The sequence below is a fragment of the Pinus tabuliformis genome, chromosome 4_1 (assembly GCF_031772625.1).
Source record: "Pinus tabuliformis cultivar Carrire ecotype Pingquan chromosome 4_1, CPIR1, whole genome shotgun sequence".
Classification (NCBI taxonomy): Eukaryota; Viridiplantae; Streptophyta; class Pinopsida; order Pinales; family Pinaceae; genus Pinus; species Pinus tabuliformis.
Window position 1 is genome coordinate 132,857,810 of NC_142303.1, and position 20,431 is coordinate 132,878,240.

The following is a 20,431-nucleotide window of genomic DNA, read 5'->3' on the forward strand; positions in this document are numbered from 1 at the left end:
GTAATGCACAATCAGGGGGTAGATTTAAGGAGGGTCTAAGAGCTATCACAAAGGGCAATCAGATCATTTGTGAATTAGCTGTTCAAATCATAAACAGATCTAGTAATGCTACTTATAAGTTTATGAAACAAACAACAAAAGATACACAAACAAACTAATTAGACAATCGTCCCCAACGGAGTCGCCATTTTGTTACCGGGAAAAGTGTCTATTTAGAACGACTCTATCCCACTAAGGTGTGACAGTTACCTTAGAAACAAACAGAGAAAACTACTTTTGTATTTCCTTTATGAATTAAAGATAGAGGGGGATAGAAAGAACCGACCTGTGTCTTGCGCTAATCCTTTGATCCAATCCCTCTCTTCTTTGACAGCTTCCAGCTACCTGCTCCCTTACTTGCCCAGCTTCACCAAGTTCCTGTAAGATCACAGAAGAAGAAAACTACACAAAGACATGGATCTATATTCATAAAAAGCTTAGGATCAGATTTAAGCTAAACATACAAATGTAACAAGCATCAATGATACACAAGCATGTAGGAGAAACTCAAATAGTTTTATTGATATAACAAGAAGATCCAGGAGGAGTTACAACTGATGATTCCTGATCCAGCATCAACCTCCCAGCAAAGAAGCCCCTCTTCACCTCCAAAAAAGCATAAATCACCCAATACTCTGATATATATCTCAAAACCAACAACAATTCTTTGCAATGTACAAAATTCCAGCCTCTGGATATCTGGGATGAGGGATCCATATATAGATGTATGCAAGGAGTATGAGTCATCTTATGATTTGACTAGTGTCTTCTCTCTGTCAGTTCTTGCTTCCACTTGGAGACTGAAAGCCTCTTACTCATCCTTGGTCGAATTCAGTGAGGCAAGTGTCATTGGAGAAGATTCTGGAAGCTTCCATTGTCTTTCCACCTCGCGGAATGGCACTGCCATTTGTCATTTCCCGCTCAACGCACCCTGATAGTGCATTTAGGTGCATTTCAACGCACCCAACTAGTGTATTTAGGTGCTATGCAACGCAGCTAGCCAGTGGAGCAGCTGAAATGATCCTGATTTGACTGATTCTGAGTAGATTCTGGTGGAGAACTTCTGGGAGAAGCTGTAATTTGTTGACCTTTTTCCTTTAGGGGTTGGAACAACACTTTTAGGGACTTAGGAGCCCTTGGTTTATGGACATTTCATGCTTGGAGCTGCAAGGCACAAAAATGTCTATAACAAGGTGAACCAGCGTATACAACTTAAAACATTCTTTTTCTTCAATTGCTTGATTCTGATCTGTAGTCCTTTGTTCCATCCTCCTGTTCTTCTGTGTCATTACTCGTTTACCTCTGAATTGACATGTTACAATGTGAGTTACCATCATTATATCATTTCTGAACTAATTCCTCTAAACTGCCCTACATTTTGTCACATCTGTCATGCATTCTGTCACATCCTGTTTATACCTTTATCAAGTAGTCCATTCATCAAATAGGTTGTCACTAAGGACAAATCATCAACACTAACACAATCTCCCTATATCAAACATTTGACCATTATTTTGTTCCATCATATTGTCACATTTGATCTGACCTGTAGTTCATCTAGTTACCATATACTTTTTCTTCCACAAGTGAGTTTCCATCAAGGACAAGACATGCATCATAATGCCAACAATATCCCCCTTTGGACTTGATGGCAACCAATTTGGTGTTTTCTCATGAAAACATGTAAATAACATCAAGACAAGCACCTAGCTTGTCAAAACATCAAGCACTCTCCAAACACCAAGGTACTCTCCCCCTTTGAAATCAAGGGAAAAGGTTTGATGAATGTTAAATGAAGACTTCCATATCTGAACTGCTGAATATGAACATTGATCATGCTCCCCCTAGGCACATGCTAAATTTTCTAATCAAACTCTCCCTTGGTATATGATGAGATGCACTATACCATCCATGCTCCCCCTGAGCATATGCAAAGTCTGCAGAAATATTTTTGAAAGAATAACATGACTCTATAACTCAACTATGTGTGTATGACCTTCCTATCATCAATGACTCATACATACATTAATCACCCATCCAAGTGGGCATACACCAAATTTGAATCATCCACCCAACCAAGTGGGTTTACATATTTGACATAATCTTAAAAGTCCATACATGACTGAATATGGCAATTATTACATAATAGGTCTTTACATTACCTTTACATCAAATTATATATGTGAAATTTATAACAAATACCAAAGATCTAAACAAGTCCAGGATAGTTATCGACAACTATCATACACCATATATGATCTGCACCATAAGCATTTGTCAGCAACATCCAGAACAACAACCTATATATATCCATCATCAGTTTGCAAGATAAGACAATGTACCTTTAATATCATCAACTTATGACAAAGTATGCTGCATATAGATATCAACTCATCTTCTTGATCTTATCAAGATCACCTTGCTCCATAGCCTTCCATGAATCAACTAAGCATATGTCATATCTCCAAGCAGTAATACAGAACCATTCTCATCATATCATATATATCTTTAAAACCACCATAGTCATCATCTATGACCATAATATCATCATTGTCGTAACAATAACTCCATGATATTTTCATAACAACCCCTAATATATCAACCATGTATCTTCACTAGGGATTTTTCCAACATCTTCATCTGATAAGTATCAACCATGATGATCAACATATGTGAGAATCAAACCTATCATTATAAAGTAAGAAGTCATCATCATTATGTGACTAAGTAAGCCATGTCTCCAAATAACCACGTCTTCAAATAGAAATGTCTTCATGAAACCTACAATAACATCATTTCTTGGCCAACCAACATTATTTACCAATGTGTAATTTAAGTAACCACGCATGTATCAGCATAATATGTATCCATCATAGAGATAGTAATATGTATCTAGCAAACCATGAGCTCATAGTCATTTGTCAAGATTTCTTGATACCATCAACAACAACAATCCTCAACCATGTGAGGGCCAAGAACTATAGGAATCCTCATCCATAACTGCACGATATGCAGTTTATGCATGTTTGAAGGCATGATGACAACATTGATAAGAATCGTTATGTACCAAATACTTCTAAACATAATGCCAACAATGCATTATTAGAAGCATAGCATGTTCTCCCCCTGAACCTGCGCCAATTGTTCACTATCATATCTTATCATTGCAAATATCAGTAAGAATCATCAAGGCATCATCATCAACTAGTTATACATCAAGTCATCAATAACTTGTGAGGGTCAAAATAACTTCTAAGTAACATCTAGATACTATAGTCATTAATCATCTAGACAGAAAAGACAATTGATAATTGTTTGAACCATATCAGACCCTTTTTCTGAGTCTGACCCACTACCTCTTCATCAAACCAACATATACGCTACTTTGAAGTTTCAAGCTAGCGTATATACGCTACTTATCTTCATAATATCTACGTATGAGAATTATAACATAGAAGTTTCATACCTTCAGTTCCTCTTGAGTATTTTCTAATTGTACCTGGTCTCAGAACTTTTGTTGAAGCATCAGTTCCAAGAATATCTTTACCATGATGGTTGTTTATTAGAGACTCCATTTTTCTCTTATCCCCTGTCATGTGATGAGAACATCCACTATCATCTTTGTCTTGGAATGAGCAGAGAGAAACATCACACCTTATCTGATCTTACTTTTCTTGATTCTTGGTGGATTCATCATTTTTAGATTTTCTGATATAAATATGATTATTTGATTTCTTACCATATTGTCTACGACGATCCATAGACTTGTCCCTGCATTCCTTTGCTATATGCCCAAAATTGCTACAAGCATAACATCTTATATGTTTCATATTCCTTCAAAAGCAATTAATGGCCTTGTGACCAAACATATTGCAAAAAACAAGTCCCTTAAAGTACCTAGAAGCTAATGATCTTTTTGTGTTACAGTTATTAGCTTTAACCATTCTACTTCTGCATTTGGATGCAACATGTCCAAAATTATGACATATAAAAAATTCAACATTATTCATCAGAGGAAAGAATCAATTAACACTTCCATAGTTACGAGTAAATGGTTTTTTTTTGAAGACTTTCTTTGCTTGGTTGTTGATGGGGTTTACCTCTTATCTCCTTATTGAGCATTTTAGTTTCTGCATTAGAACTCCTTGCTTCAATTTGTGATCTAGATTCACCTTTAACAGTTTCATGAAAACCAAGACCAAATTTGATGGTAGGAGACCTTTGACTACTAATAATATTATCAAAAATCTTAGTATTGTCTTGAAATCTTAAAAGTTTATCCTTTTCTTCTAATTTACCTTTTAGGATATTTACCTCAACCTCATATTGCTCTTCCTTTTCGAGATACTAATTCTTCATTACTTCTTCATCTTTTCTTCCTTCTTCCACTTGTTGTTTTAATTTGGGAATCTCATTTTCTTGTTCTTCATCTACTTGAGGTAGTTCTTCATTCTGCTTATTTGAATTTTCAAGATCTTCCTTTAGAGAGATGACCTCAGCTTCAAGACTTTCATAGTAACAAATTGGGCATATGTTAAAATTTTGGGCGGTATGGTGGATTGAACCCTTGACCTCCCCCATACAAGCACAATAGTTTCCCAACGGACCACTGGGGCAGAACTTGTTAAGGGCTTCGGACAAAGGCTATTTGAAGTTTAAATTGTTTGGGTGGGAACCAAAAGGGGGTCAGCCCCCTATCCACAGGACTGGGTTCCATGAACCGTAGCCTTAAAAACCTTTGGCGGTCAACGCTAACTATGGAGGAGTGGACACATGACCGCTGGCGGTTATGGTAACCGCTCACCACAACAGTCTTCCAGCGGTCCAAGCATGAAATTCAATGCATCAAAACCATTGCATGTGACCAAACTTAATTGAACCGATAGTTAACCCCGGCGGTCAAGGCATTTTTGGTGGGACTTCTAGTGGTGGCACTAATTTCGGCAACCCCGCCAACTTTGGCGGGCCTAACTGGGCCTCCACTAAAGTTAGCTGGAGTTAATTAAGGGCCAAACAGGCAGTTCATTGAATGAGCCATAACTTTGGCTAAGAGAGGCCTTTTTGGACAATTTTTTTATTTTTATTTTGGATCTCTTCGACCTTCTGAAGCCATTGGCATAGGTTTCACAGCCAACAGAGGTCATTTGCAGACGATTTTGCTTCATGGAAGTTCCAGGAGCCACCAGGGCCATATCAGTTTGGGAGCTGCATTGGGATGTGTGCAGCCATTAAATGTGGAATGAAGGTCATTTTTGAATGTTTTCAGTGTTATGAGTCCATTTCTACAGCTATTTTTGCATGTTTACGCATTCTTCACATTGAATTTCTTCAGGGAAGCTTTCTGGGCCATTAGGGCCATTTCAGTGCTTGAGCTGTTTAGGGGTTGTATTCATCCGTTTTCGGTGATTCAAAAGCCTACTTCTATTGTCTTCAACCTTCTAAGTCCATTTGCAGAGGTTTCAGAACCATTTGAGGTCATCTTCACCTCTAATTTCTTCAAATACGTTTAAAGGGCCATTAGGGCCATTTGAAGAAAGTATTGTTTAAGGTACAATTTCACAGTTTAAGGCTTGGGGAAGAGCATTTTTAGCTACTTCCTATCTTCTGATTCTGTATTTACAGTCAGATTTTCCTTTAGAGGCACTTATTAGTTGTATTAGCCTTTGCAGCATTCTTAATAGAAGAGGACAAACCCATTTTGGGAGGCTTGGTCTAGCAGATGTAGCCCAGGAGGGGTGAACTGCTCCATCATCTTTGTGTCATTGTTTATTGAATATTTCATGCTAAACAAATCTGATATAATGTGTTAAACAACAAATTTAAATAACTTGCCTTCACACATAAACACCTAAATAGCTGCTCAGACTTGTTTGTTTTATTCCGCAAGACATCAGGCTTCAAGCATGAGTATGTTAATGACATCTAAGTGTTTACCTCTATTATTTCTTTAGGCAGAGCTTGTAGAGGGCCAATTAGCCTCTAGATCTCATCCTCTCTTTAGAGGTGACATATCCGGTAAATGCCCCTACAGTCTATCTCTGTATAAGAAATAAGAAGTTCTCACATTTTCAGAGTTGTTTGTACCTTTAAAATTATTGGAAATGGATACCTTGCACCCTTTATTCAAATACATTCCATTTTTAGATCTGGTTGGTATCAGAGCACTTGGTTTGCTTGATTGACATCACAATAGCTTGATTGTATAGCTTGAAAGGTGTTTTAAAGTAGTGTAGAAGATTGACTGCTTTACTATTTTGCAAACTGCATGTTGTTTGAGTTTGTTGAAGTTTGGGGATAGCTACTAATTAGCTAAGTTTTGGAGAAGACAAAAAGGAATAGAAGATATTTTCCTTATCCCAAAGGACCTCAAAACCACTACAAGATTTTCACTTGAGTTGATTTGTTGTTGGCTGCTTGAATAAGATTTTCACTTGATTTGTGTGTTGTTGGTTGCTTGAATGTGATGGCTATAAAGACATTTGGGTAAAAAAAAGAGCTTTTTCATTTGTTTTGAAAAGCTTTAAGAACATTGTTGAAGTTAATTTGTTCATTGACATTATAATGACAACTTCATCAAGTGAAGTTTCCTCCTTCACAAGGTTCTTCGATGAGGATATGAAGCGTGAATTCCTTATATTGAAGGATATGGTGCAGATCCTGTTTGAGGATAGAAGAGAAAGCACAGAGCTTCATGAGAAATTGTTAGCCATGAAGCAGGAGAAGGAAGAAATTCTTCAAAGATTGCATGATATGGAGTTGCAGCTTCATCAAGCCCAAGAGGCTTTGACCAAGAACATGCGTGAGAAAGAGGTAATCCATCATGATTTGTCTTCAGTTTCCTCTTTAGAAAGATGTGTTGTATCTTTCGAAAAGCATACAAGGGGAGTAGAATCCAAGTTAATGATTAAGATGGGTTATGAAGGCAAAGGATTAGGAAAGCATGCACAAGGCATGATTGAACCCCTTTCTGTTGAGGAACGACCCAAGAATCTTGGACTTGGTTATGTGCAATCTAATGGCGAAGACTCAAAAGCCATGAAGGCATGTGAGGCTAATTCAAAGAGAACTTTTGTTCCAAGTTCCATGAGGAAAATATGTCAAATTTGTTTCAAAGATGATTTCCATTGCTTTAAGCCTTCTTTGTAGTAAGAAGATGGTAGACATGCAGCTTATGGCAAGCATGCAATGTTATGTAGTTTTCAAGACAAGAACGATGAAGTTAGTCTGCAATTGAAAACTGAAGCCTCTACTAGTTCATCTCCTTATGAAGGAAAAAAAGATGAACATGCAAAGCAGCACAAGAGGTATAAATCTTCTCATGATCAATTTGATTGTGTTTTTGCAAGGCATGATAATTTTACATGCTTTAATGGAAGAAATATTTCTTGTACATATTGTGGTCAATTTAACCATCATGTTTCGAGATGCTGGATGGGGAAGAAAGCACACAAGAAACAGATGAAGCAAAGACTACCTTCAAAGAAGGTGCATAAGATTTGTACTTTTTGCCAAAAGAAGGGACATGTTGTCTCTCATTGTTTGACTTTACATCCAGCTTGTCGTCCCACAGACATGCAGCAAGAGGACGAGAAGATTGGCAAAGGTGGAACCACAGATTCCATTATTGATGTGGAAAGGGAAGTTTCACATGAGGAAAAGTTGCAACAACAAAAATCGCCATCGAGTTTGATTTTTGTACTCATTTTGTACATGCTTAACGATCATGAATTTCAGTTGAAAGGGTGAAGCAAGATTGCATGTGAAGGCAGTTTCCGTTTGCAGGACTTTTTATGTTGTTGCAAAATTTCGCCATGAAGGTAACAGATGAGTATGGTACTCACTATTATTGCAGCAATGTCTTTCATTTCAGCTCTTTATCACCCACATGTTGTTTTTGGGTTGATGTATGTGTTGGTCTTTGAAAAAAAATGAGTTGAAGTTGCACCTGTACATAGAGGTTGTAGGTGTATTTTTCGAACTGTATATAGTTCATTCTTCATGATACATGCATATGTGTTTGTAAATGTATCTTGTTGTTTGTCGACTAGTGTCACTTGTGAGCACACTTTTTATATCGTCGATTGTGTCACACATTGCTTATCGACTTGTGTCGATTGTGCCACTTATGTTGTCAACTTGTGTTGATTGTGTTGCATATGTTTTATCGACTTGTGTCGGTTGTGTACACACTTGCTACATTTATGGTTGAGTCCATTGTTCAACACATTTCAGGTCAACTTGTCATTGATGATTGTCTTGTTGCACAAGGTACCTTTGGTGTCATTTGATGCAGGGAACGAAATTGGTGCAAAGCAGTGTACAATTCTATGAGCTGGAAAAGCATGCAAGCAAAGAGGCCTCAAATTTCAGCATGGGTCTCTACTTGGTTCATTATGGTTTACTTGCTTTTATTGTTCGTGAAAAGAACCATTGTACTTTTTTTTAAGAAGTTTTGCAGCACGTATCCCGGATGAGCATTTGAATTACTTTCAGCATGTTACAGCCGGTACAAGCATTCTTCTACAGCTACTTCATTTTTGGAAGTTTGTTGTGGGTATTGGCCTAAGTCACCTTCAATTTTCCTTCTGGAGAAGGAGGTGCCATTGATGGGCATAGTGACAGTTGGTAAGCCGCACGTTCAGTGGAAGATTTCAGCTCATATATTAGCAAGTTTCATTGTTGGTTTCTGCAATTTTCAGATTTGTTTGGCGAGAAATCTTGGTCGGGACTCGACAAGTACTTGGCTTATTCAGCAAAAAAAATAAAATCACCATGACGACAGTTGGCAAGGCGGGACATTTTGGTATCTTTCTGCTCATATGGCTGAACAGAAAAGGATGTTTTTATTCTCTCATTTGTTGTACAATTTAGTTCAGAGATTTCAGTAAGCTTTTAGGGAACAAAAGCCTCTCATTTGGGAGGTGTGATCAGGAGCTCAACACAAAGTGTCAAAAAATGCTCAAAAATGAAAGTGCTCACAACTGGTTCGAACCTAAACGATTGGATAGATCTCGTCCTCTTGATTCCGGCATCGTGAATGGTTCGAAAAATGGTCTCTGTATGCAGAAGTTATGTCAAAAAGAAAATCACCCAATAATCCTTAATTTTCGAATTTTTTTCAAAAAAATTTAAAATAAAATATTTCAAAGAATATTCATTAGAATATTCTAGGGAATATTATTGGAATATTTTGTTTTAGGAGCCAATGAAAGGGTGCCATGTGGCAAGCCCGGAGGCCGCCACGTGGCCCTAACGAGGACGAATTGGGCATATGTTAAAATTTTAGGCGGTATGGTGGACTGAACCCCCAACCTCCCCCATACAAGTGCAACAATTTACCAACGGACCACCGGGGTAGAACTTGTTAATGGCTTCGGACAAAGGCTATTTGAAGTTTAAAATTGTTTAGGCGGGAACTAAAAGCGGGCCAGCCCCTTATCCACAGGACCGGGTCCCATGAACTGTGGCCTTAAAAACCTTTGGCAGTCAGTGCTAACTACGCAGGAGTGGACACATCACTGCCGGTGGTTATGCTAACCGCTCACCATAACGATCATCCAACGTCCAGGCATGAAATTCAATGCACTAAAACCGTTGCATGTAACCAAACTTAATTGAACTGACAGTTAACCCCAGTGGTCAAGGCATTTTTAGTGGGACTTCTAGCAGTGGCGCTAATTTTGGCGGCCCCGCCAACTTTGGCGAGCCTAACTGGGCCTCCACTAAAGTTAGTTGGAGTTAATTAAGGGCAAAATAGGCAGTTCATTGAATGAGCCATAACTTTGGCTAGGAGAGGCCTTTTTGGACAATTTTTTTTTTGATTTTGGGTCTGTTCGACCTTCTGAAGCCATTGGCATAGGTTTCACAGCCAACAGAGGTCATTTGCAGGTGATTTTGCTTTGTGGAAGTTTCAGGAGCCACAAGGGCCATATTAGTTTGGGAGCTGCATTGGGATGTGTGCAGCCATTGAATGTGGAACAGAGGTCATTTCTGAATGTTTTTAGTGTTCTGAGTCCATTTCTAGAGCTCTTGTTTCCTATTGAGGCATCCTTCACCTTGAATTTCTTCAGGGAAGCTTTCTGGGCCATTTCAGTGCTTGAGATGTTTGGGGGCTGTATTCATCCATTTTCAGTGATTCAAAAGCCTACTTCTGCTGTCTTCGACCTTATAAGTACATTGGCAGAGGTTTCAGAACCATTTGAGGTCATATTCTCCTCGAATTTCTTCAAAGAATCTTAAAGGGCCACTAGGGCCATTTGAAGAAAGTATTGTTTAAGGTACAATTTCACCATTTAGTGCTCGGGGAAGAGCATTTTTAGTTGTTCCCTATCTTCTGATTTTGTATTTACAGTCAGATTTGCCTTTAGAGGCACTTATATACTTGTACTAGCCTTTGCAGCATTCTTAATACAAGAGGATAAGCCCATTTTGGGAGGCTTGGTCCAACAGATGTAGGCTAGTAGGGGTGAACTGCTTCATCATCTTTGTGTCATTGTTTTTTGAATATTTCATGCTAAACAAATCTGATATAACGTGTTAAACAACAAATTTAAATAACTTGCCTTCACACATAAACACCTAAATAGCTGCTCAGACTTGTTTGTTTTATTCCGCAAGACATCAAGCTTCAAGCATTAGTATGTTAATGACATCTGAGTGTTTACTTCTATTATTTCTTTAGGCAGAGCCTGTAGAGGGACAGGTAGCCTCTGGATCTCGTCTCTCTTTAGAGGCGACATATCCGTTAAATGTCCCTACAGTCTATCTCTGTATAAGAAATAAGAAGTTCTCACATTTTCAGAGTTGTTTGTACCTTTAAAATTATTGGAAATGGATACCTTTCACCCTTTATTCAAGTACATTCCATTTTCAGATCATTATATCCTTTTCATTCACTTCATTTCTCAATGATGTGACTTCATCCTGCAACCTTCGACATTGATCTTCCTTTTCCTTGTACTTCTTCCTTACATTGTTTCCTTCCTCCAACTGAGCTTTTAACCTGGTAACTTCTCCTTTGAGGGTACACTCCATTTTGTTAGGTAGATCTTGTTGATCTCTAATTTTTTCTGTGAGCCTTTTAACTTCTACCTCTATATTTCTTTCACTTTCACCCATAAGAGAAAACCCAGTTATTTCACTATCACTTTCATTATCTTCAATATTGGACGAACAGAGAAATGTATCACTAGAAGACCAAAAATTAGTACCTGATACTTATTTTGCTCGTTCATCTTCAATCTGAGGTGATTCTGAATCTAAATTCTTGCTTCGACCTAATAGCCAATTTCCGCTCCTGATGTCATTATTCCTTTGAGATGTTTTCTTCTTCTGAGGTGCTTTCTTCTTTTGCTTCTTTCCCATTGTCTCGATGGATCACTTTTAAGTGATCAAGCTTCTACCAAAGGACCCGATCTGAAACCAATTGTTAGGAATAAAACTAAGAGGGGGGGTGAATCAATATTTACAAATCAATACTTTTTTACATTTCATATTCATATTTCTATATGCGAATTTACTCAATCAAACCTGCGTGTGAACGCAACTATTCTTAATCCAATTAGCGTATATCCAGAGAACTTATAATTAATTTAATCCATCATATGTTTGTCTTTAGCTAGTGGATTAGTACTTTATTAACCATTAGATAAACATTATGTTGGATGTGGAGCCTGACTATCTTCTTTATTCAAAGGTATCATCGCATTAGAGCACAGTTCGTAATGTGGCGGCAACACTGCCCATAATATTTACGCTACAAGGGGGGCCCAAGAGAGTGCATAGGTGAAAACCACCTCAGATGAAGGTCGTGATGTGTACTTAGCTTCTTCAGGTACACATGTAGATCACGAGGCATGGTTGATTAACTCAAGTGCATCTTTTCACTTCACTCCCCATAGAGAGTGGTTTTGCGAGTATGAGAAATATGATGGTGGTGATGTCTTCTTGGGAGATGACAGGAAGGCTAAAATCGTCGGTCATGGAAAAGTTAAGTTGAATTTGCAAGGTGGAAGGATTAGAACACTTTCAGGTGTTCTGCATATTCCTACATTGGCTAGAAATATGATTTCTGTAAGCAAGCTGGATGATGCAGGTGTAAAAATAGTGTTCAAGAAGGATACCTGCAAGATGGTTCGGGGAGAATTGGTATTGATGGGGGGAGTTCGGATTGGAACTCTGTGCAAGCTACAAGGTAGCACTGTTGTTGATGGCTGCAACAGTTCTGTGGTTCCTGAAAGTGGAGTAGAAAATCTAGTGGTCTCTAGAGAAAAGACCATGCTATGGCATCAAAGTCTTGGACATATTAGAGAGAAGGGCCTTCGAATACTTCATGGTAAAGGTATGGTAGAAGGTATGACTAATAGCTCTTTGGATTTTGATTTTTGTGAAAAATGTGTATATGGGAAGTAGAATCGGGTGACTTTCCCCTCTAGTGGTAAGAGGGTGAAATGAATATTAGAGCTTGTGCACAGTAATGTGTTTGGACCTGTGAAGGTTCTACCACTAGGTAAGATTGTGTACTATGTATCATTTATAGATGACTTCTCAAGGAATACATGGATATATTTCCTCAAGAAGAAATCTTAAGTCTTTGACAAGTTTAAAGAATTTAAGGCTCTGGTGGAAAACCAGACAAAGAAGAAGATAAAGGTGTTGAGGACAAATAATGGTGGAGAGTTTTGCAAGAGCGAATTTGAAGAATTCTGTAAGAAGTGTGGTATAGCATGGCAGAAGACTAGTCCATACACACCTAAGAAAAATGGAGTTGCAGAAAGAACGAACAAGACGTTGATGGAAAGGACAAGAAGCATGCTCAGTGGTGTCGGGTTAGGACAAGAATTCTGGGAAGAGGTGGTGGAGACACCATGTTACCTGGTCAACAGATCACCTTCATTAGCGTTGGAGGATAAAACTCCACAAGAGGTATGGACTGGTAAGAAACCCTCTCTTTCACATATGAGGGTATTTGGATGTGATGCATATGTACATGTTCCAAAGGAGAAAAGAACAAAGTTGTATAGTAAATCTGAAAAGTGCATCTTTATTAGGTATATGGATGGTTTAAAAGGTTATAAGCTTTGGAACCTAGTAACAAGGAAGGTTGTGTACAATAGAGATGTGGTGTTTAGAGAGGTGAAAGATGTTATTAAATATGAATTCCAACCAAAGGAACTTTAGGATATAGAGTTTGAGCTTAAGGAGGAAGAATCAGACTCTACAACAGAAGAGGAATCAGAAGATGAAGAGCCACAAACTTTGGTTGTGAGAAGATCAGCTCGAGAAAGAAGGCAGCCAGAAAGGTATAGTCCATCTAATTTCTGTTCAAATTTTTGCTTCATCTATTGCTGGTGATGATCCCAGAACTGTGAAGGAATAGGTAGATTTAGAGGATGGAAAACTCTAGAAAGAGGCCATGGTTGATGAAATAGAATCTTTGCACAAAAATGAGGCTTAGGATCTAGTGGAGTTTCCGGCTGGAAGGAAATCCATTGGTAGCAAATGGGTGTTCAAGAAGAAGACAAATGCAGAAGGAAAGGTGAAGAAATACAAAGATCGTTTGGTAGAAAAAGGTTATTCCCAGGTGCTGGGAATTGATTTTGGTGATATTTTTGCTCCTGTTGCCAAGGTAGCTTCTATTAGATTACTTTTATTTGTTGCTAAAGCTTTTGATTGTGACATAGAAAAGATGGATGTGAAGACAACATTTCTTCATGGGGATCTGGAAGAAGAGATCTACATGAAGCAACCTGAAGGCTTTGCAGTGAAGGGTAAGAAAGAACTGGTATGCAAATTAAAGAAGTCTTTGTAAGGGTTAAAAAAATCACCAAGGATGTGGTATCAGAAATTTGATACATTTATACGGGGATTTGGCTTCACTAGAAGTAAAGAAGATCACTGTGTATATTTTAAATTAATTTATGACCGTGTTATTTATCTGGTCTTGTATGTGGATGATATGTTGCTGGTTGGAAATGACAAAGTAATTATCCAGGATTTGAATACCCAATTTTCCTCCAAATTCGATATGAAAGATCTTGGTGCTCCAAATTATATTTTGGGCATGGAAATTAAAGGAGATCAGGCAAAGAGGAAGCTTTGGTTAAACCAAAGGAAGTAGGTTGAGACAATACTGTAGAGGTTTAATATGCAGGATAGTAAACTGATGAAGGTTCTTATTCCTGTAGGTGTAAAGTTATCTATTGAACAGTGTCACAAGACACAAGAAGAGGAGGAGGACATATCCCATGTTCCATATGCAAGTGCAGTCGGTGGCCTGATGTATGCAATGGTCTGTACTAGACCAAACATTGCACATGCAGTGGGAGTATTGAGCAGGTTTATATCAAAACCAGGGAAGGAGCATTTGATAGCAGTGAAGTGGGTATTCAGGTATTTCTGTGGCACTAGTGATTATGGTTTGTGATACCAAGGAAGACAAGGATTGGATAGAGTGTTGGATATTTGTGGCTTTGTTGATGCAGACTGGGCTGGAGATCTAAATTAGAGAAGATCTACAAGTGGGTATGTGTTTAACCTATTTGGAGGTGCAGTCAGTTGGACAAGTAAGAAACAATCCGTAGTGGCACTATCAACTACAGAGGCAGAATACATGGTAGCCACTCATGCAAGCAAGGAAGCAGTTTGGTTGCAGAAATTGTGTTCAAGTATGGGGTTAGTACAGGGAGCTATAAGAATAGACTATAATAGCCAAAGTGAAATTTTCTTAGCAATGAACCCTACTTACCATTCGAAGTATCACTTTGTGAGGGATATGATAGAAGACAAAAAGATGTTGCTGGTAAAGGTGGACACTTTGAAGAATATTGCAGATCCATTGACAAAAAATGTGAGCTATGAGAAGTTCTCTTGGTGTAGAGAAACAATGGGCGTTGCAAGGCTGGATAAATGACTAAGCTCTCCCATGGCCCCCTATGGAAAGAAAAAAACAAGTGGGAGAATGTTGGTTTGTGTTATATTCTTTCCACAACTAGCTTACCTAGTTAACCGGGGGGTTAGAGGGGGGTGGAGCCCCCCCTTCGTTGCGCCAATTTCGCAACGTGGGGGTCACAGGGGGTTTGAGGGGGCCAGTTAGCTCCCCTCTACTGGGTCTAGAGCAGCGCCCTGGGGAAATGTTTTTTGAACCCTATATTAGGTGGGCAGACCTACCTATGGTTTCGTGCATGGTTTTCCCACATGGTTTTGGGCGCGATGGTTTTCGGTCCATGGTATTAGATGCTTTGGCATGTATATATATGTATTGTAACATTGAAAGGAAAATAATGAAAAATCAATCTGGTAGTCCCGAGTTTGGGATCTAGGGGAAAATCTCTGTGTATATTTGTTTTATGTGTCATGCTCTTGCTATTGTTTATTTTCTGTGTTTTAGAATTCGTATGCAGGTAATTTCTGTACGGGGTTAAAACCTACAAGTCCCTCATTCTATAGAAATACCATCTAGATTGTCAATATCTTTAGGTAGCCATAATCAACATCAGTTACTAGATTGTGTATATTGACATGAAAAATAAAAAGAAATTTCAAAAAAGAAATACCAAACCATCACTTCTACATCACATCAAGAACAACATTAAGACTATCCTGAATGCATTATGTTCCCTGTTCGAGACTAGAAAATGTTTAGTCTAACTATAGAAAAGATAGGCACAAAAGCAGAATTGCCGAAAAGGAGACTAGAACCTAGTAATATTACTCCTAAATTTAGAGATGGTGCTATCGAGAGCGATCTGCAATTTCTGCATTATCGATAAGCCACAGAGCTTGAACTAGTAGCATACTTAAAAATGTAGAATTATGCTAAATACATGTCTGTATGTGTGGCCCAAAACATAGATGATATGGCAAGAGACATTGTAGATGTAAAAGAGCACGTCAGAAATATCCACTAGAGCATAGATACAATGTATGCTCACCACAATACTCATGAACATCAGTTAAGAGAAATTAATGATCGATTAGGGGTAATAAGCAGAGCAGTCACGAGTTTTTAAACTACTATGAATAGACCAATTTCTCCCCCTATATAATCTGAGATAAAAGAAGAAGGCCCTAAATTCACCTTCATATAAGCTTCCCAGTCCTCATCCAGTCTCTCTCTCAAAGTTTTTGAAAAAGATGAAAGCCAGTTTGAAGCCTTAGCAAAGGGTACCGAGTTAGCATGAAAAAAACTAAACCTTTTGAAAAAAGAAGATTTCATAATTTTACACGAGAGAAATAAATATGGCAAGCTAGTTAAGGGATGAAGGTTGATGCTCTACAACTAAGCAGAAAAGAACAAGTTCTTTCAACTTTTCTAACAAATCTGCAAAGACATCAGAAGGTGGTGTTAGCTCTCATCATAAAAAGAGTTCATTCCATTCTTCGACTCAACATCTTGCCTCTGCAGAAGTTAGAGATGATATGAATGTCCAAACAAAATTCAAAATAATACTTTCTTTATCAATTTTGATTGTCTAAATAGGTATCATACATTAATTCTCCTACAACAAATTAATGCATGGGCTTCTCAAAAGAAAGCAAATGCTAAATCTTCATGGAAATAGGTAGTCATATTAACCACATGGAACCTAATAGGGAATTCCAGACTATGGGGGGAAACTCTTAAGAAAGAAGAGCAAACATAAATTCTTGAAAATGATGATCCTCTGGAAGCTATCTTGATGGCTCTCTCCCATGAATTTCTCAGAGTTATTTCCTGTGACAGTGAACATTATGCCCAAATGTTTATGGGTCAAAGATTGTGCAATGTAGATTTATTATCAGAATATTATTGCACAATGAAAAATCTTTATTATAAAATCCTTGATCACAATAATGTGGCTTATCTTCGAAACTACATAACCTCCATGCCAGGAAAAATACCTGAATTATTTCAACAGTCACTGTCTGCACAACACAATGCCATAGGTACATTGTCTCTAACCGCACTTCACCAAAAAATTCTTACCATTCTGAAGAATTAATGTTATGGCAACAAAACTCATAAGAATGAAAAATAACAGTTGCATTTCAGCCCCACCATCTGTGACTCCCTTATTAAAACCCATAATTTTGGGTGTTATAAGAACCAATCCATAAATGGTTCTCAAAAAGACCAAACTGGTAAGGGTTCTTGCAAGTGTCAACCTGCTACTGCTAAGAAAAAGAAATATAGGTCAAGAACTCCTATAGCCAGAAGATCACGATTTGTTTTCAAGAAAAGGTCTAAACCAACTAAACAATCTAAATGATTTATTTGTGGTCAGACTGGTCATTGGGCCAATAGATGTCCCAATAGTAGAATGAAAGGAATCCAGAAAAAGATTGTTGAAGTTTTTAAATCCTCTTATGACCCTGACTGGGACTTAGTTTCTGAGACAGATTCTGATTTTCAATGTTTTTCTGTACATAGTACTAGTTCAGATAATAGATATGACATTGATGAAAAATTCCAAAAGGTTTCTCTTTCAGACAATAATAGTGATAGTAGTGAGTCTACATATCTGTCCAATTGTTTCATGTTTTCATTTTATGATCCCCAACATCAAATTGAGCAAATCCAAAGACAAAAGGCCTCTTTTCATCCTAGCTTGATTATTCCTCGAAGACACCTCCAAGAAAAGATTGACCATTTGTAGGCTTCTATTCCTCACAAGATAACTGATGGAGAGGAATTTGAGATTTCAAATTGGCATATAACACCAGAAACATCACAAGAATCCACTGGTAATATTGCAGAAAAAATATTGGATAAGATTAAAAGGGTAGAAGAAGATCTCCAAAGAGACAAAAACTAGATGAAGCAGCTTTCACAAAGGATTCAAGCCAACATGCAAGAACTTGATAGTATGAACTCACAGTTTGTTTATTCTACTTTCATTTCCTCTCAAACTCCATTACTATCATCCATTCAACACAGTAATGAAGACATTCATGACATCAGTGGTATTGATGATAGGATGGTCATCCCTGTAAAAATAAAAGTGTCAGGCTACAAAGAATATATTCTTGATGCTTAGGTTGATACTAGAGCTATGAGTAGTTGTTGAAAATTCAAGGCCATTCCTGCTTACTATTGGAAACCCACTCAAGTCTACTTTAGAGTAGTTAACAAACAGCTGATAAAAATTCCATATATTGCTCCAGACTTTTCAATACTCTTAGGATCACAAGAATCATATGTCACTTTATATAATTATGATATTGGTGCTGATATGTTGCTTGGATAGGATTTTATGAAAAAATTCATGTTGATTACCATTGAAAAGAACATGATAATTTTGAGCATTAAAGGTTGAAAGGTGCAAGTCCCTGCTAAAAGTAAATACACACTCAGGGTAAAACCTGACGAGGTAAGAAATTTAGATGAAGCAGTAATAGATCTCTCCAAGATACAAAAAATTGTTTAGCATGCAAAAATCCATGGTCCTACTGTTCTATTTGATATTGTAAAAAAGTTGAAAAATTATTGTACAACCGAACACCCTAATGCATTCTGGTTCAGGGAAAAATATTTTGTCTCACTTACATTTCAGAAAGAAGGCTATGTCAAAGCACAAAAGGCATCAACAAATCACATGATCTCGTCCGAATAAGAGCTTTGTAAAGAAGAAATTATTGACTTGATAAAGAGAAAACTGATAGAACCATGCAAGAGTTCTTGGGCATGTCCAACATTTTATGTCAACAAGCACTCAGAACACAAATTTGGAACAAAGAGGCTAGTTATCAACTACAAAGCTCTGAATGAAGCTCTTGTTCCCATTAAATATGCTTTACCTAATAAAGAAATGTTGTTCTCAAATATGGACAAAGCAAATGTTTTCAGTAAGTTTGATCTTAAAAGTGGGTTTTGGCAAATCGGCATTAATCCTAAAGATAGATATAAAACAACATTTGTGGTACCTAAAGGAAAGTTTCAATGGAAATTTATGCCATTTGGTTTGAACAATGCCCCATGAGAATTCTAAAAGAGAATGGAAGATATTTTTCGAAATTATTTTTTTATCATTTTCTACATAGATGATTTGTTAATTTTTAGCAAGGATATTATTGAACATAAAAAACACTTAGAGATATTTTATTAAGTTATTTTAAATAATGGTCTAGTTCTTTCTTCCTGCCCAGATAAGTTCATTATTGCACAAACCCGGATTGAGTACTTGGGTCTATTCATATCCCAAGGCAGAATAGAATTACAACCACATCTATTGAATTCTTTATCAAATTTTCCAAACTATTTTCCAGATGTTAAGACTGTACAAAGAGTTTTAGGATGTTTGAATTACATTGGGCAATGTTATCCATAGCAGATTGTGGATACAAAGCTTCCGCAACAAAGACTAAAAAAGCGGAGCAATTGGAATGATCAGATGACCAAAGCGGTAAGAGATATAAAGTAGAAAATCAAACAACTACCACCTTTGGCTCTTCCCCATAGTGACCTACCATTAATTCTTGAAACAGATGCCTCAGATTACTTTTGGGTGGCAACCTTATTGCAGAAACATGGAAAAAAGGAAGAAGTGTGTGCATATGCCTCAAGCACATTCTCAGACACTGAAAAAAATTATCCTTCTTCCCATAAATAAATTCTAGCAGTAAAGAAAGGTATAAAAAGATTCAGGTTGTTCCTTAAAAGTGTCCACTTCATTGTTAAGACAGATCTTAGGCACATGAAAGGAATGCTGCAAAACAAAAGATTGCTTGAACAAGGTAATTCCAGAATTTTAAGATGGGCTTTATGGTTAGATGGATATGACTTTGATATCATATATAAAGTCGATAAAGAGAATTGTCTTGCAGATTTAATGACTAGAGAAGGAGAAATTATCCAGAAAAAAAATATACAGTTAAAAAAATTGATTTTGGTGAATGTTCATCATCCTCCCAGAACAAATCCCAAGTTACATTATGCCCTTCCTGCCATTATTCTTTGTGTGTAGATTGTCTTTTAGAAAAATTTGTCTTTACCCATGAAAATCTAGAAAATCATTCTTGAGAAATGGTTTTGGCTCTAAAATACAAGTCACAGGTATGATATTCCATTAGCAACCATCAACAACAATAGCTCTTATTTTGGTGCAGTAAGATATCGATATCACAGACTTTTTTATATTTAAGATCCTAATCTGAGATGGATAGATTATTATTCCATTCTTCAGTATGCACGTGCCTATGAAAGAATTCCAATCATTATGTATTGTGGATACATCATGTATCCATTCAATCATTGGAGTAGTTGGATGAACCTCCTACATGTTTCATTTGTTCCCAGAAAAGAAGATCAAGGCAAGCTTTGTCAGTAGTTTTCCCTTTCTATTTTGTATAATGACATGCAGGATGGAGCAGAAAGATATGATATATTTGAATTTGATCTATTATATAAGGGCAC